This window comes from Lepidochelys kempii, chromosome 5, assembly GCF_965140285.1.
Source record: "Lepidochelys kempii isolate rLepKem1 chromosome 5, rLepKem1.hap1, whole genome shotgun sequence".
NCBI classification, from domain to species: Eukaryota; Metazoa; Chordata; order Testudines; family Cheloniidae; genus Lepidochelys; species Lepidochelys kempii.
Window position 1 is genome coordinate 60,776,873 of NC_136384.1, and position 18,144 is coordinate 60,795,016.

An 18,144-nucleotide genomic window follows, 5' to 3' on the forward strand; every position below is an offset into this window, starting at 1 on the left:
ATTAAATCATCCCAGCCAGGGCTTTGTCAAGCCTGACCTTAAAAACCTCTAAGGAAGGAGATTCCACCACCTCCCTAGGCAACGCATTCCAGTGCTTCACCACCCTCCTAGTGAAAAAGTTTTTCCTAATATCCAACCTAAACCTCCCCCACTGCAACTTGAGACCATTACTCCTTGTCCTGTCATCTTCTACCACTGAGAATAGTCTAGAACCATCCTCTCTGGAACCACCTCTCAGGTAGTTGAAAGCAGCTATCAAATCCCCCCTCATTCTTCTCTTCTGCAGACTTCAGCCTCTCCTCATAACTCATGTGTTCCAGACCCCTAATCATTTTTGTTGCCCTTCGCTGGACTCTTTCCAATTTATCCACATCCTTCTTGTAGTGTGGGGCCCAAAACTGGACACAGTACTCCAGATGAGGCCTCACCAATGTCGAATAGAAGGGGACGATCACGTCCCTCGATCTGCTCGCTATGCCCCTACTTATACATCCCAAAATGCCATTGGCCTTCTTGGCAACAAGGGCACACTGCTGACTCATATCCAGCTTCTCATCCACTGTCACCCCTAGGTCCTTTTCCGCAGAACTGCTGCCCAGCCATTCGGTCCCTAGTCTGTAGCTGTGCATTGGGTTCTTCCGTCCTAAGTGCAGGACCCTGCACTTATCCTTATTGAACCTCATCAGATTTCTTTTGGCCTAATCCTCCAATTTGTCTAGGTCCCTCTGTATCCTATCCCTACCCTCCAGCGTAGCTACCACTCCTCCCAGTTTAATATCATCCGCAAATTTGCTGAGAGTGCAATCCACACCATCCTCCAGATCATTTATGAAGATATTGAACAAAACCGGCCCCAGGACTGACCCCTGGGGCACTCCACTTGACACCGGCTGCCAAAGAGACGTGGAGCCATTGATCACTACCCGTTGAGCCCGACAATCTAGCCAGCTTTCTACCCACCTTATAGTGCATTCATCCAGCCCATACTTCTTTAACTTGCTGACAAGAATACTGTGGGAGACCGTGTCAAAAGCTTTGCTAAAGTCAAGAAACAATACATCCACTGCTTTCCCTTCATCCACAGAACCAGTAATCTCATCATAGAAGACGATTAGATTAGTCAGGCATGACCTTCCCTTGGTGAATCCATGCTGGCTGTTCCTGATCACTTTCCTCTCATGCAAGTGCTTCAGGATTGATTCTTTGAGGACCTGCTCCATGATTTTTCCGGGGACTGAAGTGAGGCTGACTGGCCTGTAGGTCCCAGGATCCTCCTTCTTCCCTTTTTTAAAGATGGGCACTACATTAGCCTTTTTCCAGTCATCCTGGACTTCCCCCGTTCGCAACAAGTTTTCAAAAATAATGGCCAATGGCTCTGCAATCACAGCCGCCAGTTCCTTTAGCACTCTCGGATGCAACTCGTCCGGCCCCATGGACTTGTGCACGTCCAGCTTTTCTAAATAGTCCCTAACCACCTCTTTCTCCACAGAGGGCTGGCCATCTATTCCCCATGTTGTGATGCCCAGAGCAGCAGTCTGGGAGCTGACCTTGTTCGTGAAAACAGAGGCAAAAAAAGCATTGAGTACATTAGCTTTTTCCACATCCTCTGTCACTAGCTTGCCTCCCTCATTCATTAAGGGGCCCACACTCTCCTTGGCTTTCTTCTTGTTGCCAACATACCTGAAGAAACACTTCTTGTTACTCTTAACATCTCTTGCTAGCTGCAGCTCCAGATGCTATTTGGCCCTCCTGATTTCATTCCTACATGCCCGAGCAATATTTTTATACTCTTCCCTGGTCATATGTCCAACCTTCCACTTCTTGTAAGCTTCTTTTTTATGTTTAAGATCCGCTAGGATTTCACCGTTAAGCCAAGCTGGTCACCTGCCATATTTACTATTCTTTCGACACATCGGGATGGTTTGTCCCTGTAACCTCAACAGGGATTCCTTGAAATACAGCCAGCTCTCCTGGACTCCTTTCCCCTTCATGTTAGTCCCCCTGGGGATCCTACCCATCCGTTTTCTGAGGGAGTCGAAGTCTGCTTTCCTGAAGTCCAGGGTCCGTATTCTGCTGCTTACCTTTCTTCCCTGTGTCAGGATCCTGAACTCAACCAACTCATGGTCACTGCCTCCCAGATTCCCATCCACTTTTGCTTCCCCTACTAATTCTTCCCGGTTTGTGAGCAGCAGGTCAAGAAAAGCTCCCCCCCAGTTGGCTCCTCTAGCACTTGCACCAGGAAATTGTCCCCTACGCTTTCCAAAAACTTCCTGGATTGTCTATGTACCGCTGTATTGCTCTCCCAGCAGATATCAGGATAATTAAAGTCACCCATGAGAACCAGGGCGTGCGATCTAGTAGCTTCTGCGAGCTGCCAGAAGAAAGCCTCATCCACCTCATCCCCCTGGTCCGGTGGTCTATAGCAGACTCCCACCACTACATCACTCTTGTTACTCACACTTCTTAATCCAGAGACACTCGGGTTTTTCTGCAGTTTCGTACCGGAGCTCTGAGCAGTCATACTGCTCCATTACATACAGTGCTACTCCCCCACCTTTTCTGCCACCTGTCCTTCTTAAACAGTTTATAACCATCCATGACAGTACTCCAGTCATGTGAGTTATCCCACATATTGAAGTCATATCGGCCAAGGGGGGCTTGGTGGTTGGCTACTCTCAGCTGAAGGCTGGAAGACGAATAAACCTTACGTCCAAAAAGATCCAGCCTCCTGGAGTCTTTATTTCTGGGGGTGGCCCCTGGTTGTCTCTGCCTCTTCTTGTGCTTTACCACCTCGACCACAAGGGAATTGGGGCCTGGGTGGGAGTACAAGTACTCATGCCCCTTGGTTGGCACAAAATACTTGAATTCGGCCCTTTTAGAGATGGGGCCAGGGAAAAGGGGGTCTGCCACAGGGCATTAGGGATCTTGAAAACACCTTCATGAAGGGGTAGAGCCCCCCGTGGCAGGAGCCAAGGAGTATAGGATGTCAAACAGGGAGTCCGAGGATTCTTCCAGAGGGCTCTTCCAATTCCTCTGCCTGAAGTTAGAAGTGACCCTCTTCAAAAGTCCGTGGTGAGCTTTGGTGTCATCCTCAGGAACCGGGTGAGGGGGCCCCATTATAGATTTGTCTAGTGACGATAAGGATGATGCCGGTGCTATGGGATCCTCCACGTCCATTGGTGGTCCAGCAGCTTGCTCCTCTGGGTCCTCATGGACCTGTGGTGTCTTACCCTCCGAAGTCTCAAGCACCTGAGAGGGATGGGATACCGAGGCTACTGGCCCAACACTGATTGGGCAGCCTGGGAAGTTGGGTGAACCCCTCAAGGGTTCCCCAGGTACCATGACGCTGGCCACTGAGCTTGGGGCATAGGACAGGTTTCGGTGCTAATAATGTAGTTGGCACCACCGATACCGGGGCTTGTCCCGCAGTCAGGGCCCCACCATCTCCAGGGAAAGCAGAGAAAAATTTGAATAGGGCCCTGACAGCGCTGCCTTCTGATTAGGCTATAGAATGAGCACATGACACTCGATTGTTCCCTAACTGGAGGGACAGGGTGTAGTGGAGACACATTAGGCTGCCTGGGGGAGGGTGGTGGAGACATCCTCCCCCAAACATCACCACTCCCCCCCCTCCCACCCCCTGCATCCCTGTGATGCTGCTTGTGGGGCTGTGGCTGCACAAGCAGCTGCCCAGGGACACACTGCGCTGCACAGCACAGTCCAACCACTTGCCCCATACTGGGAGGCCCTACACTGGGAAGTGGGCATGGCTCCACAGGGCTGCAGCCCTGGCTCGGCTTCAGCCCGAGCAGTCCATTGAAAAGCCTCTGGCAGTCCAGATTTGGCCCAAGGTCTGCTTATTGACTACTTCTCACGTAAAATAACCTTTAATATACCCTTTTGTTAAATAACTAAGCATTTAACAACTCATATAAACAATCTGCAAACTAGCATCAAAATAATTGTTATGTCCTATGACCACGTATCATATGATATATAATATAAAATACTGTTATATATAAACTACTACATTGCTCTGACCTGTTCACATATTACAACACAATCATCTAAAGTATATTCAGAGCCCAAATCCACCTATTTCTCTACGATTATGCCAAGTACATCTGGTCCACAGAGAAGTTATGAATTTCTGTAGTGGCTCACCCTGAGCAAGATCACTTTTAACTTTTCTTTTAACTTAAAAAAAATAAAAAAGCTGAAATTCAAAGTCAGCAGCTGTTACATGGTTCTCCAAACAAGTGTCTAAAGAATAAAATCTCACATAGTCTTGATTAGAAACATCTGACCTATATGTCAAAGAATTTTTAAAATGTAAACCTATCTTTCATCCTTTGCTTCTGGTCAGTGGGAGGAAAATTGTGTTTTGAATGCACATGTATGACAGCTATGACAATTTTCACACTAGAATTTCATAAACATATATAATTTATAACAGGGCAATCTTGAAAAATATTCTGCCAGGTACATCTGTACTAAGTACAGACTGTACTCTACAGTACCTTCACTAAACAGATTTTCTTTGTAACATCACCTTGTGATCTTCAGCTTTAACAGTTTTCTTAAGGGATCATGTTGAGTTCACATAGCACTAGCAGAAGTTTTTCAATAGCCCTATGTAAAAAACAAACAAACAAGTAATAAGATTACTGATTGGTAGCATTTTAGGAATAAAAAAATTCAAAAGTAAGTCTTAAAGATGTTTTAATGCTACATAAAAACATGTTTCAATAAAAAGAGAAAATTCTTAATTCCCATTGATAAATTGTTAACTTATGCTATTGGACAGATTTTTTTTTTTTTTAATTTAAGTGCTGGTTTTAACTTTGAGTTTCTTCATTTCAGCTGGTGCATGCCTCAAATTTGTGTGTGTGTGTAAATCTTCTGACCAATAACTTTGTCTGAGTCAGATTTAACTTGGAGGGATCCACATGGGTGAAAAAGGGCTACTGCTGCTTGCTATAGAAGTACAGTATATCCCATCCATCAACTGAATATTCTGTAATACAACTTTGTGAAAAGAGGGTTCTTGACTCTTTCAAGTCAAGTAATTATTAAAAATGACTGAGAATTGTGAAGAGTTTTAAAAACTCATAATTTTGTATAAAGGAATGGAAATTCCTTCGAGAGTCCTCTCCAGAATGGATCAGCTGTGGCAATGGGAAGAACTCTCAGTCAAGTAGCTAGGATGTATGTTGGGAAACACTAATACCACCACTAGTCCACAATTAAAAATTAAACTCCTGCCTAAATATGCTTTTAACAAATAGACCAAAACTACTGAAGAATCCATTTCTGTCTTCTGGGTACAAAAACACAGAGTGTTTTTTTAAAGAAATAAGTAGTAAAGGAAATGCAAAAACCTATATGAAAAATGACATTAAGGTTGTGACACCAGAGAACAAAAGCCAAGAAATTTAAAGTTAAGCTGACACTCAGTCCTTAAATCATGCTATTGTGCTTCTTTTTAAAAAGCAACAATGTGAGTTAATGACAAGTTGTCAGCTTTAACTTTGAATTGCCTGAAGTTTGTCATTTGGTGTTTGTGTCACAACCTTAATGTTATTTAAATGTAGTTTTTAATATCTATTATTTAAAAAGGTCTACTTTAAGACAGCAAAGAGCTTTGATGGAGTAAACCTCAAAGTATACTGCATTGCCGGTATGCCACTTCATTAGAAGTAGTGCATAAAACATATGCTGTTGACAAATCTAATTCATTAAAGTTGAGATAGATGCACTTTAAAACAACTGGCTGGCATCATTATCTACAGTTCCTTTTATAAATTATTCCTCTTTTTCCTTTTGACTGAACTTGTCACTGTTCCCTTTTCAGAATATGAATGTTATGCCTTAAAATTCAATACTTTCAACGTGTTTAGACAAGTCAGAAGTTAAATAAAGTAGCTTATTTGCTAAAAATAAGTGTGTAAGCAAAAAAACTTACACCGATTATTTCAGTGATTTTAACTGAAGACAAGTAAAATTAGTTAATGTATAGCAGTTTCAGCTTGATCAAACACATAAAATAAAAATGTACTGAATAGGAATAGGGAATTAAAAAGTAGAAGAGAGAGTAGATTCTGGCAGCCTTGTTGCATTGCCATGCAGATGATTTGAATTTAGAATGGAATTGTGCTCTGCAAGAGAGAGGAGATCAGGCACATCACAATGTGACAGCTGACACATACTTTTAAAGGGAAATTGCTAACTGTATTACTCTTAGAAACCAAAACACAGTGCAGCATTATGTTGACTGTTTGGAGGAAGCTATGAGCTGGCAAAGTACACTTAATCAGAGAAGAAAATTTCTCACATATTAGCTACTTTCTTTTCTATGAATTAGATGTTCAATTAAAAGGTCATCCTTCCTTGACAGTATGTGAGGGTAACTACAAAGTTCATCTATAAGCTTCTTCAGTGCAAGAATTTAACTTTTAGTTTCTTTCAAAAACTACATAATGCTACACACAACTGGAAAACTGTTATTGAATTAGTTACATAAAATGCACCTCAGTATCTGCATATGCTGTAACAAATCATTTTTAAAGGCTGGTGGGAGCAGTGGACATGTAATTCAGAGAAAGTTAAATTAGGAATTTTTTCTTGCTCTGTCCTATACACCTACCAGTTCTTCACTAAATATTAGGTGTCCCAACTAATTCCATAGTCTCTTACGTTTTGGATGAGGACAAAAGGATAAAGAACATTTTTTTTTAGGATTTATTAAACCTCAAGTTCATTTAAGGGTAAACTCCGAAAATGTATCAGGAAAAAAATTTTCCTGATGAAAAATGAAGTTCAACTGACCGAACTTCAGGAATCCAGGAGAGCTGGCTGTATTTTAAAGAATCCTTATCGAGGTTGCAGGAACAAATCATCCCGATGTGTAGAAAGAATAGTAAATATGGCAGGTGACTAGCTTGGATTAACAGTGAAATACTTGCTGATCTTAAACACAAAAAAGAAGCTTACAAGAAGTGGAAGCTTGGACAAATGACCAGGCAGGAGTATAAAAATATTGTTCAGGCATGCAGGAGTGAAATCAGGAAGGCCAAGCTGCAACTGTCATGGGATGTTAAGAACAACAAGAGGGGTTTCTACAGGTATGTTAGCAACAACAAGGTGGTCAGGGAAAGCGTGGGCCCCGTACTGATCAGGGGAGGCAACCTAGTGACAGAGGATGTGGAAAAAGCTAATGTGCTCAATGCTTTTTTTGCCTCTGTCTTCACGAACAAGGTCAGCTCCCAGACTACTGCACTGGGCAGCACAGTATGGGGAGGAGGTGACCAGCTCTCTGTGGACAAAGAAGTGGTTCAGGACTATTGAGAAAACCTGAATGAGCACCAGTCCATGGGGCCAGATGCACTGCAACCAAGGGTGCTAAAGGAGCTGGCGGATGTGATTGCAGAGCCATGGGCCATTATCTTTGAAAACTCATGGCCATCGGGGGAGGTCCCGGGTGACTGGAAAAAGGCTAATGTAGTGCCCATCTTTTAAAAAGGAACGAGGAGGATCCGGGGAACTACAGGCCAGTCAGCCTCACCTCAGTCCCTGGGAAAATCATGGGGCAGGTCCTCAAGGAATCAATTCTGAAGCACTTCGAGGAGAGGAAAGTGATCAGGAACACTCAACATGGATTCACCAAGGGAAGGTCATGCCTGACTAACCTAATTGCCTTCTATGATGAGATAACTGGCTCTGTGGATGAGGGGAAAGCAGTAGACGTGTTATTCCTTGACTTTAGCAAAACTTTTGATATGGCCTCCCACAGTATTCTTGCCAGCAAGTTAAGAAGTATGGACTGGATGAATGGACGATAAGGTGGTTAGAAATCTGGCTAGAACATCAGGCTCAACAGGTAGTGATCAATAGCTCCACGTCTAGTTGGCAGGGGAGCTATTTGCCCAATTTTGCTACCCGAAGCAGTCGCCACCGAATTGCTGCCGCCATGATACCAGCAGAGCTGCCGCCGAATTGCCGCCACATCCAGAAAAGCAGCAGAGCTGCTGCCCAAAAGCCGCCGCGGCGGGAAGAGCGGCAGAGCTGCCGCCGAATTGCCACCACAGGACACAGACTGCCACCCCATTCTGAATGCCGCTGCTAGCACCTGCTTGGAAAATTAGTGCCTGGAGCCGGCCCTGTTAGTTGGCAGCCGGCATCAAGCCGAGTGCCCCAAGGGTCGGTCCTGGGGCCAGTTTTGTTCAATATCTTTATTAATGATCTGGCAGATGGCGTGGATTGCACCCTCAGCAAGTTTGCAGATGACACTAAACTAGGAGGAGTGGTAGAGAAGATGGAGGGTAGGGATAGGATACAGAGGGACCTAGACAAATTAGAGGATTGGGCCAAAAGAAATCTGATGAGGTTCAACAAGGACAAGTACACTTAGGACAGAAGAATCCCATGCACTGCTACAGTCTAGGGACCAAGTAGATAGGAAGCAGTTCTGCAGAAAAGGACCTAGGGGTTACAGTGGACAAGAAACTGGAGTCAACAGTGTGCCCTTGTTGCCAAAAAGGCTAATGACATTTGAGGCTGTATAAGTAGGAGCACTGCCAGCAGATCGAGGGATGTAATCATTCCTCTCTATTTGGCATTGGTGAGACCTCATCTGGAGTACTGTGTCCAGTTTTGGGCCCCACACTACAAGAAGGATGTGGAAAAATTGGAAAGAGTCCAGTGGAAGGCAACAAAAATGATTAGGGAGCTGGAGCACATGATTTATGAGGAGAGGCTGAGGGAACTGGGATTATTTAGTCTGCAGAAGAGAAGAATGAGGGGGGATTTGATAACTGCTTTTAACTACCTGAAAGGGGGTTCCAAAGAGGATGGATCTAGGCTGTTCTCAATGGTAGCAGATGACAGAACAAGGAGTATTGGTCTCAAGTTGCAGTGGGGGAGGTTTAGGTTGGATATTAGGAAAAACTTTTTCACTAGGAGGATGGTGAAGCACTGGAATGGGTTACCCTAGGGAGGTGGTGGAATCTCCTTCCTTAGAAGTTTTTAAGGTCAGGCTTGACAAAGCCCTGGCTGGGATGATTTAGTTGGGGAGTGGTCCTGCTTTGAGCAGGGGGTTGGACTAGATGACCTCCTGAGGTCCCTTCCAAACCTGATATTCTATGATTCTATAACTCTTTGCACCAGACACTGTGGGAACACAAGACAAGACACCAGGAACATGGTTTAACTAGGCCACAACTTTATTAACACATTTAGAAACTATCCAGCAACAATTCATCCAGTGCAGGTCACCCTTCCTTTGTAATCCATGCCACCTGGTGGAGGGCTGCCATCAGCCTCCCCAACTCCTCAGTTAACCTGGTCCCAGCATCATTATTGGAACCTATTGTCTTTTCCTCATATGAGAGTTACTGAGGGGTTGTTTCCTCAGCGTATTGGACATTAAGAGCCCCAACCCCAGTCCCCAACTTCTTTAGAAAATGCCTTCTCCTAATCCATTTCCATTTCCAGTTTATCAGTGAACTAGACCCCATACTGAACCATTACCTGCACTGGGCACCTGCCACCAGGAGGCACCAGAAATTTGCTTGGCTTCCTCCCCACCATACCTGCTGGATTCCCAGATTGTTAACACTTCATTCTAATGGCCGCCAGATTAACCTCCATTGCCCCGGAGAGATGTACAACCTCTTCTTTGAATAACTCAAGTATTGAATATGCATTTTCATGATGGGTAATCATCAATTTTTCCTGCTCACATAATTTAGCCACCAGTCAATTTAATTCTCACCTGGCCTTGCCCACCCACTCCCCACAACAGATCCTCCACTGCAGCAGCTCAGGTCAGTTCACAATTACCCCCAGGAAAAGGACTTAGTTCCACTCCTAATACCTTTATCCTAATCCTTATCTGTACTCCTTTACTAAATCCCCAAATAGTTTCCTACAAGGTACACAATGATCCATTCACATGGCCCCTTCCTGGCCAATGAATGTAAGAGTGGAAGCTGCTGATCCCAGAGTCTGCCCCTCCAGCTAGACCAATTTAGAGCTGCCTCATCACTGAGGCCCAGCTTTGAATTTCCAGAGAGAACTGGCCACCCACCTGTGGGGACCAAGTGCACAATACTTCACCTCCACAACCAGATACCTATTCTGTGACCTATTATCTTGATCTTGAAGGAAGAGATAAAAAGGAAGAGTATAGCACATTTAGACCACTGAATAATCATCCCAGAAGGGGACTTCCATACACTTGTACGCATTTGGATGCCCCCACTAATACCTGAAATAACTGTGTTCCTATTTCATACTGTGCTGTGGATGTAGCCGCTCCAGTCCTAAATTAATGGGCTCCCAATTCATCAGGGAAACCTCAACGACACATGCTCTTCAGCATCTCCATGACTGGAGATGTCCTTTTCTGAGGTAACTCTCTTCCCTGTGAAGAAACAGTAGCCTGACAGCAGCAGGCCTCTATACTAGGCAAGTCCGTATGACTTTAGGTGGACCAATCCCAGCCTACCCACACTCTTGTAGCATTATTTCACAGGATTCCACATCACCTACCCAGTAAGCAGTGCTGCCTAGCTTGTTTTTGTGGTTCCTCAGTCACAAACACACCCAGGCTGTTTCCCTTTTATCAGATGTACATTTTTTCTTCAGTTTTTAAGCAAAACAGAACATGACATGACATAGGTATTCGGCAGAAGACTTCCACACACAGCCTTCTCTCCTGTGCCAACTCACTCACTGAGCTCCCCTGCTTCCTGTTCCTCCCAGTTATATATCCTTGCAATTACTGAGCCAATTGTCTCATTAGCCCAGAAATTACCACCCAGTAATCTCCCAACAGAAACTGGTTAATTGCTTCCAGTTAAGCCTGTAGCCTCCTCTGTGCTGCATCAATCTCAGTGACCAGACTAACACCCTGTCTTAACTATATCTTACCTTGACATCCCTTAATTGGTTTTCTGACAGTGTCAGATCTCTCCCTCTCATTGCAGCTCCTTAAACCCCAAATCCCTATTCAAATCCACCTTTGCTGACCCCTTAATAATCCTTACTGAGACCAACCCCCCATAGCCTAACTAAAACCCACTACCAAGGTTCTGGTAACCCAGTATCTTAACACAAAGCATGTTGCTCAAGCAATCCAAAATGCAATATGCCAACCTACAGTGTACCCATGATATCATCAATTGTACTACCCAACATAAAAATAGGTCAGATTTTCTGAGAGCTCTCTCCTGTCCTCAAATGGAGTTGAATAAGTTCCTCAAGAATCCCAACATACACCTGAATGTTCTAGTTGCTTTGCAATGAACCAAGGTTTTAGAGACCTAGCTGCACATGAATGAAAAATAAGAGTTAAGACATCATTCTAGGTCTTTCCAATCACTTATTAACTTCCTCATATTAAGGCAGTGGCTCAAGTGATAGTCCTCAGGTTCTTTTGGGGCACCTGCTTCAAAAGAGAAGTTCACAAATCTGCTATTGTAAAAGACCCTGCAACTATTTTTTCCCTACATAAATCTCATCTCTTACTATGCAATATAAACCCTCCAAGGACTTTGAAGTCTGGAATCATTCTAAAACATCTATCTCTATACAGGTTTCAGAGTAGCAGCCGTGTTAGTCTGTATTCGCAAAAAGAAAAGGAGTACTTGTGGCACCTTAGAGACTAACAAATTTATTTGAGCATAAGTTTAATTCACGAAAGCTTATGCTCAAATAAATTTGTTAGTCTCTAAGGTGACACAAGTACTCCTTTTCTTTTTATCTCTATACAGTAAATGCTATATTTAGTCATGCTGAACATCGTTTCCTCACTATGCTCTCTCGTCATGGTAATCCCACAGGAGTGCCCAGAGCATCTTGAGCTCAACGACAGATTAAGCCATTTCTCTGCTCCTGTTCCTGTCCCTAGATGGAGAGCATCTGACAGACTCCCACTAATGGAGTGTAACCTCCCCTGGGGGACTGGACCAAACATGCTCCTCCAGTGCCAAAATGTTGTATTTTATTTTTAACCTCCATGTTTGTATTTGCATGAATTCCACCAACATTTGCCCACAGTGAAGGTTGTCTAGTTGGGAACAAAGGATGACATTTAAATAGCCAAAGTCATCCATTATAATTATATTTAAAGATAACACACAGATACACAGACCCTGCATTATAAATAACTTTAAGGTTGCCAAGTCAAGCACTTAAAAGTTAGGAAATGGCAGAATTAAGGTTGCCTGAGCCCCTTGTGTGTGTTCAATATGATTAGTCTTTAATTACATGAACACAATTTTTTTTTTCAAACATTCAGTGCACAGGATGGACTTGTTCTCAGGAATGAATTGGGATTGAGTAGTGAAGGAGTGGGTTTGTTTAGGACCGCTGCTTCATTCGTTGCAGATGACGAATGGTGTGTAGCAAATGAGGCTAGAGATTGCAGAAAGGAAAAGAATGGTCTCATGGTTAAGAAAAATGAATACGACTCTGGTGAATTGGATTCTATCCCTGCCTCTGCCACAGAGTGCCTGTGTGATGCTAGGTAAATCACTTAAACTAAACCTTTCATGGGTGGTCACTAATTGTGTACTCCTCATTTTCTGGGTTCCCCTCTCCATACCCTGGAGTCTGATTTGCAGAGAGCCTTAGCACTCATAGCTATAACTGAAGTCAATGGGAGCTGTGGTTTGAACATATAAAATGCTATGTAATCTTAGGTATTCTGAAAAATACCTGAATATATAAAGTACTACGTAATCAGGTATTCTGAAAAAAATCAGGTCCTAAGTGTCTCTGATTGGACACTCAAAATTAGTAGATATTTTTTCCCTTAATCTCTCTGTGACTCAGTTCTTCCACTGTAACATGGGGATAATAAAACCCATTCATCTTACGTGTTATGAAAATAAATTCATTATTGTTTGTAAAGCAGACACTATAATATCCATAGAAAACCCTATGAAGAAATTAATAATTCTGTCTTCAGAGCAGGATCTGAATAGTGTGTAGTAAATAAGGACCACACAATGAACAATTAGAAAACAAAATACTGAATAGCTCATTAAGTGAGCATCATCCATCCTGTTTACTAAACGAAGCAGGAGCATGTAGCTAAAGATTGTATCATAATACAGATGCACAACAGGGCTAAATCAAGGTTAAAAAGACATATTTAATTCTGTCATTTCCTAACTTTTGAGTGCTTGACTTTGCAATCTTAATAGTATTGTTTTAACATAGTTTGTGTGTGTGTAATTTCTTAGATTAATAAAAAAAACTGAAAAACCAAAAATTTCATTAAGCGATATCGTATTGATGATACCTACATGGTTCATCAGCAGGGTTGGAACCTTTAGCTCCACTGTAACAGGTAGCAGTTGTATGTTGTCATCTCCTGTGGACCAGTACTGTGGGGGGCAGGAGGGGAGGGAATGAGACACTTTGCTGTCAACAAATATTTGTGGAACGTCCTGGCAGAGAAACAGTGAGATTCAGGAATCTTGAGTTCCATTCCAAGCTCTGAAGTCGAAAGTGCTCTGGTGGCAACAGTCTCTTCTGCTAGTTAGTCACAGCCCTGACCCATTCAGCCCACCCCCTCCAACCTGTTCCAGTCCTGCCTCTTGGCAAAATGAAAGCAACTGAAAACAGTTCATAATGGGAAGTGCTGGGTAACTTTAATAATAGGCAGTGATACCAGCCCCATCTATTGTCAGCCTGGTCGCATTTAATTCCCTTACACACTGGAACGATCAGTCCAATTTCCTCCATGCCAGAGCCCTAACTGTACTGTGGACCCAACAGACTAATCTGTTATATTCTGACATTGCTGAGTCTTCGTCCAAATCTCTGTCCAACAGCATGCTTGCACATCTTCAGTGGGAAGCATGCCCACTTTCCCAGATCCAAATTAGTCTATTAGCTTCCACACCTTCCTTTTCTACCTCTGCCCCTAAATTCGTTTCAAAATAATTAGATTTTTTATATATATATTATATCCCTTTAAATATCATCTCTATTGGCTTAGAGAAAGTACACTATAATAGAAGCAGATACTCCTATTTAAGCCTGCTTCACTGAAAGTCCCTGGGAAAACCATGGAGCAGGTCCTCAAGGAATCAATTCTGAAGCACTTAGAGGAGAAGAAAGTGATCAGGAACAGTCAGCATAGATTCACCAAGGGCAAGTCATGCGTGACTAACCTAATTGCCTTCTATGACAAGATAACTGGCTCTGTGGATGAGGGGAAAGCAGTGGACGTGTTGTTCCTTGACTTTAGCAAAGCTTTTGACACGGTTTCCCACAGTATTCTTGCCAGTAAGTTAAAGAATTATGGGCTGGATGAATGGACGATAAGGTGGATAGAAAGCTGGCTAGATTGTAGGGCTCAACGGGTAGTGATCAATGGCTCCATGTCTAGTTGGCAGCCGGTATCAAGTGGAGTACCCCAAGGATCAGTCCTCAGGACGGTTTTGTTCAATATCTTCATTAATGATCTGGAGGATGGTGTGGATTGCAGCCTCAGTAAGTTTGCAGATGACACTAAACTGGGAGGAGAGGTAGATACGCTGGAGGGCAGGGATAGGATACAGAGGGACCTAGACAAATTAGAGGATTGGGCCAAAAGAAATCTGATGAGGTTCAACAAGGACAAGTGCAGAGTCCTGCACTTAGGATGGAAGAATCCCATGCACTGCTACACACCAGGGACCGAATGGCTAGGCAGCAGTTCTGCAGAAAAGGACCCAGGGGTTACAGTGGATGAGAAGCTGGATATGAGTCAACAGTGTGCCCTTGTTGCCAAGAAGGCCAATGGCATTTTGGGATGTATACGTAGGAGCATTGCCAGCAGATCGAGGGATGCGATTGTTCCCCTCTATTCTACATTGGTGAGGCCTCATCTGGAGTACTGTGTCCAGTTTTGGGCCCCACACTACAAGAAGGATGTGGAAAAATTGAAAAACATCCAGTGGAGGGCAACAAAAATGATTCGGGGACTGGAACACATGACTTATGAGGAGAGGCTGGGGGAACTGGGATTGTTTAGTCTGCGGAAGAGAAGAATGAGGGGGGATTTGATAGCTGCTTTCAACTACCTGAAAGGGGGTTCCAAAGAGGATGGCTCTAGACTGTTCTCAATGGTAGCAGATGACAGAACGAGGAGTAATGGTCTCAAGTTGCAGTGGGGGAGGTTTAGATTGGATATTAGGAAAAACTTTTTCACTAAGAGGGTGGAGAAACACTGGAATGCGTTACCTAGGGAGGTGGTAGAATCTTCATCCTTAGAGGTTTTTAAGGTCAGGCTTGACAAAGCCCTGGCTGGGATGATTTAGTTGGGGAGTGGTCCTGCTTTGAGCAGGGGGTTGGACTAGATGATCTCCTGAGGTCCCTTCCAACCCTGATATTCTATGAAAGACTGGGACTGTTAATTGGAGTGGCTTCCACCACACTATATGCCTCCCACTCACTCTCAATGCAGTGGAAGCCGTTTGAGTGGCCTTGAGTTAGATTTAAAGGTGTTTGATCTGTAACATTCTGCCTGCGGGAAGGACCAACGCTCCATTGGCTGCTGCCACTACTCCAATCTTGAACCTATGCAAGTCATGAATTGGTGCAAGGCCCAGATTTTATGACAGCGGGTTACTTTGCCTACCCTTAATGTTTGGGCACTAGGATTCAGGAAATCCACAAATCCATTTTAGCAATGCAGCTGTCAGCAGAATATGGAGCCTGTGCTACAGGGTGGTGCTAACTGCTAAACAATCCGGGGGAAAGAAAACTGCTTCAACATCTGATCTTTGTATCGTGGAGATCTTGAAACCCTGTCAAAGGGAAACTTCCAAGTTCCTTCTCTTCTCCCCCATCAGTGATTTCAGCCCCTAGGGAACTTCCTGCCATTCCCCCCACTTTTCCTTCCTGCCATAGTCCTGTGGGGGCAAGAGCTCAGCCAACATATCAACCATGCTGCCCCTTCAGGACCCACTCATCCATCCCGGGATCAACAAGAAACATCCCAAACTTCCATCCTTCTTTATCACCCCCACAGGGTAAAAGCTGTGGCTCCTATTGCGTGCAAACGGCCCGGCCACTACTTTGGCATGACTGCTGCCACACATTCTTTCTGCTGCTGCAATCCTGAGGGTGATTTCCACCCAGTCCTTGCTGGGACCCAGGGACTCTTGCTGCCAACTAACAGAGGGTTTCACGGGGATCTCCTGGGTCAGATATATGCATAATAGTTCACCAGAGGGGCACGTGAGGTCTCTAGCAAGAGCCAGTATCCTACTGATCATAATAATTATGATAAGGCATTTGGGGAATCATAGAATATTAGGGTTAGAAGAGACCTCAGGAGGTCATCTAGTCCAACCCCTGGCTCAAAGCAGGACTAATCCCCAACTAAATCATCCCAGCCAGGGCTTTGTCAAGCCTGACCTTAAAAACCGCTAAGGATGGAGATTCTACCACCTCCCTAGGTAACCCATTCCAGTGCTTCACCATCGTCCTAGTGAAATAGTGTTTCCTAATATGCAACCTAGACCTCCCTCACTGCATCTTGAGACCATTGCTCCTTGTTGGTCATCTGTCACCACTGAGAACAGCCGAGCTCCATTCTCTTTGGAACCTCCCCATCAGGCAGTTGAAGGCTGCTATGAAATCTCCCCTCACTCTTCTCTTCTGTAGACTAAATAACCGCAGTTCCTTCAGCCTCTCCTCCTAAGTCATGTGCCCAGGCCCCTAATAATTTTCGTTGCCCTCCGCTGGACTCTCTCCAATTTGTCCACATCCCTTCTATAGTGTGGGGACCAAAACTGGATGCAATACTCCAGGTGTGGCTTCACCAGCGCCGAGTAGAGGGGACTAATCACTTCCCTTGATCTGCTTGCAACGATCCTACTAATTCAGCCCAATATGCTGCTGCTGACTCACATCCAGCTTCTTGTCCACTGTAATCCCCAGGTCCTTTTCTGTAGAACTGCTGCTTAGCCAGTCGGTCCCCAGACTTCCTAATTGCAGGACTCTGTATTTGTCCTTGTTGAACTTCATCAGATTTCTTTTGGCCCAATCCTCCAATTTGTCTAGGTCACTCTGGACCCTCCAGCATATCTACCTCTCCCCGCAGCTTGTGTCATCTGCAAACTTGCTCAGGGTGCAATTAATCCCATCATCCAGATCATCAATAAAGATGTTGAACAAAACCAGCCCCAGTACTGACCCATCCCTGCGGCACACCAGTCGGTCCAAAACAGGTGAAGTAAAACTTGTAACCTGAGTCGAGACAAGCCTCAGGGCTAACTCAATCAGCACATAGAACCATGAACACCTGCCTAGTTTCTAGGCCAGGTGCGGGCCTGAGGATTTACGAAGACAAGGAACTCCAAGATAAGCCTCTGAAGATGGGAGCTCCTGGGATAAGAGACAACGGTCTGTAACAGCAACAACAACAAAAAAGAGAGGGGACAAGATTTTATCTTCCACCAAAGAGGCAAGCTGACAGTAGGACTTGTCTCATGAATGATGGATGACAGCAAAACCTGGACAGGGGCTGGACACTCCAGGAGGTTGGAGTGTGCCTACTGCTAACCTGTAGAGAAACAGTGGAGCCTGCATAGGCCTAAAGAGGAATGCTTTTGTTGCCAGTGGCAGTGGAGTATGGGAGCTGACCCCCATCAGGGACAGACAAAGCTTCTTCATGCTAAGGGCAGGTAGTAGTGAGTTGTTTCACAACCTTTGATACCTCCAGGAAGCATTACAGATCCCACTTCTGACTCTGAGGCTCATGGGGACCCTCCACCTTGCAGTGCACAGTGGGGTGCCTTGGCCGTAAACAACCACAGCAGGTTTTTATGCTGCCTGCCACCTTACAGCAACTCTACCTCCATCACCAGGTGCAGAAGGAAAGAAAGGCTCCTGTGCAGAAGGAAAGGCTTATATGCTCTCCCCTTGGGTGCGAGGCAGCCAACAGGCTTACGTTTCACTCTTCTATCCAACCAATCAGCCACAGTATCACCTTTTGACCGCCTCAAAGTGAGGGGGGGGGTAATCCTTAAAGAGGCCATGGTTCTTCTTTCCCTGCTGCCCCAGATAAAGCCTTTCCCTGACCTCTGAGGCTAGGGGCGGGGGATTGGAAGGAGTGCAGCATTGTTCCAAAACGAGTAT

General features: G+C 44.6%; 1 protein-coding gene across 11 annotated transcripts in view; it reads right to left on the reverse strand.

The window, feature by feature from the left end:
* KIAA0825 (KIAA0825 ortholog) overlaps positions 1–18,144 on the reverse strand; it is a 419,202-nt gene that overhangs the window by 376,351 nt on the left and 24,707 nt on the right. For 8 of the 11 annotated variants that reach the window (XR_012158966.2, XM_073344493.1, XM_078852807.1 and 5 more), the window contains one exon: positions 4,553–4,632. The exons of 1 other annotated variant lie outside the window; for it this stretch is intronic. The gene's annotated coding sequence lies outside the window, so the exon portion shown is untranslated. Of the gene's footprint in view, positions 1–4,520; positions 4,633–13,313; positions 13,395–18,144 lie in introns of all 11 variants that reach the window. 2 more of the 11 variants (XM_078852809.1, XM_078852808.1) reach the window with 2 other exon arrangements.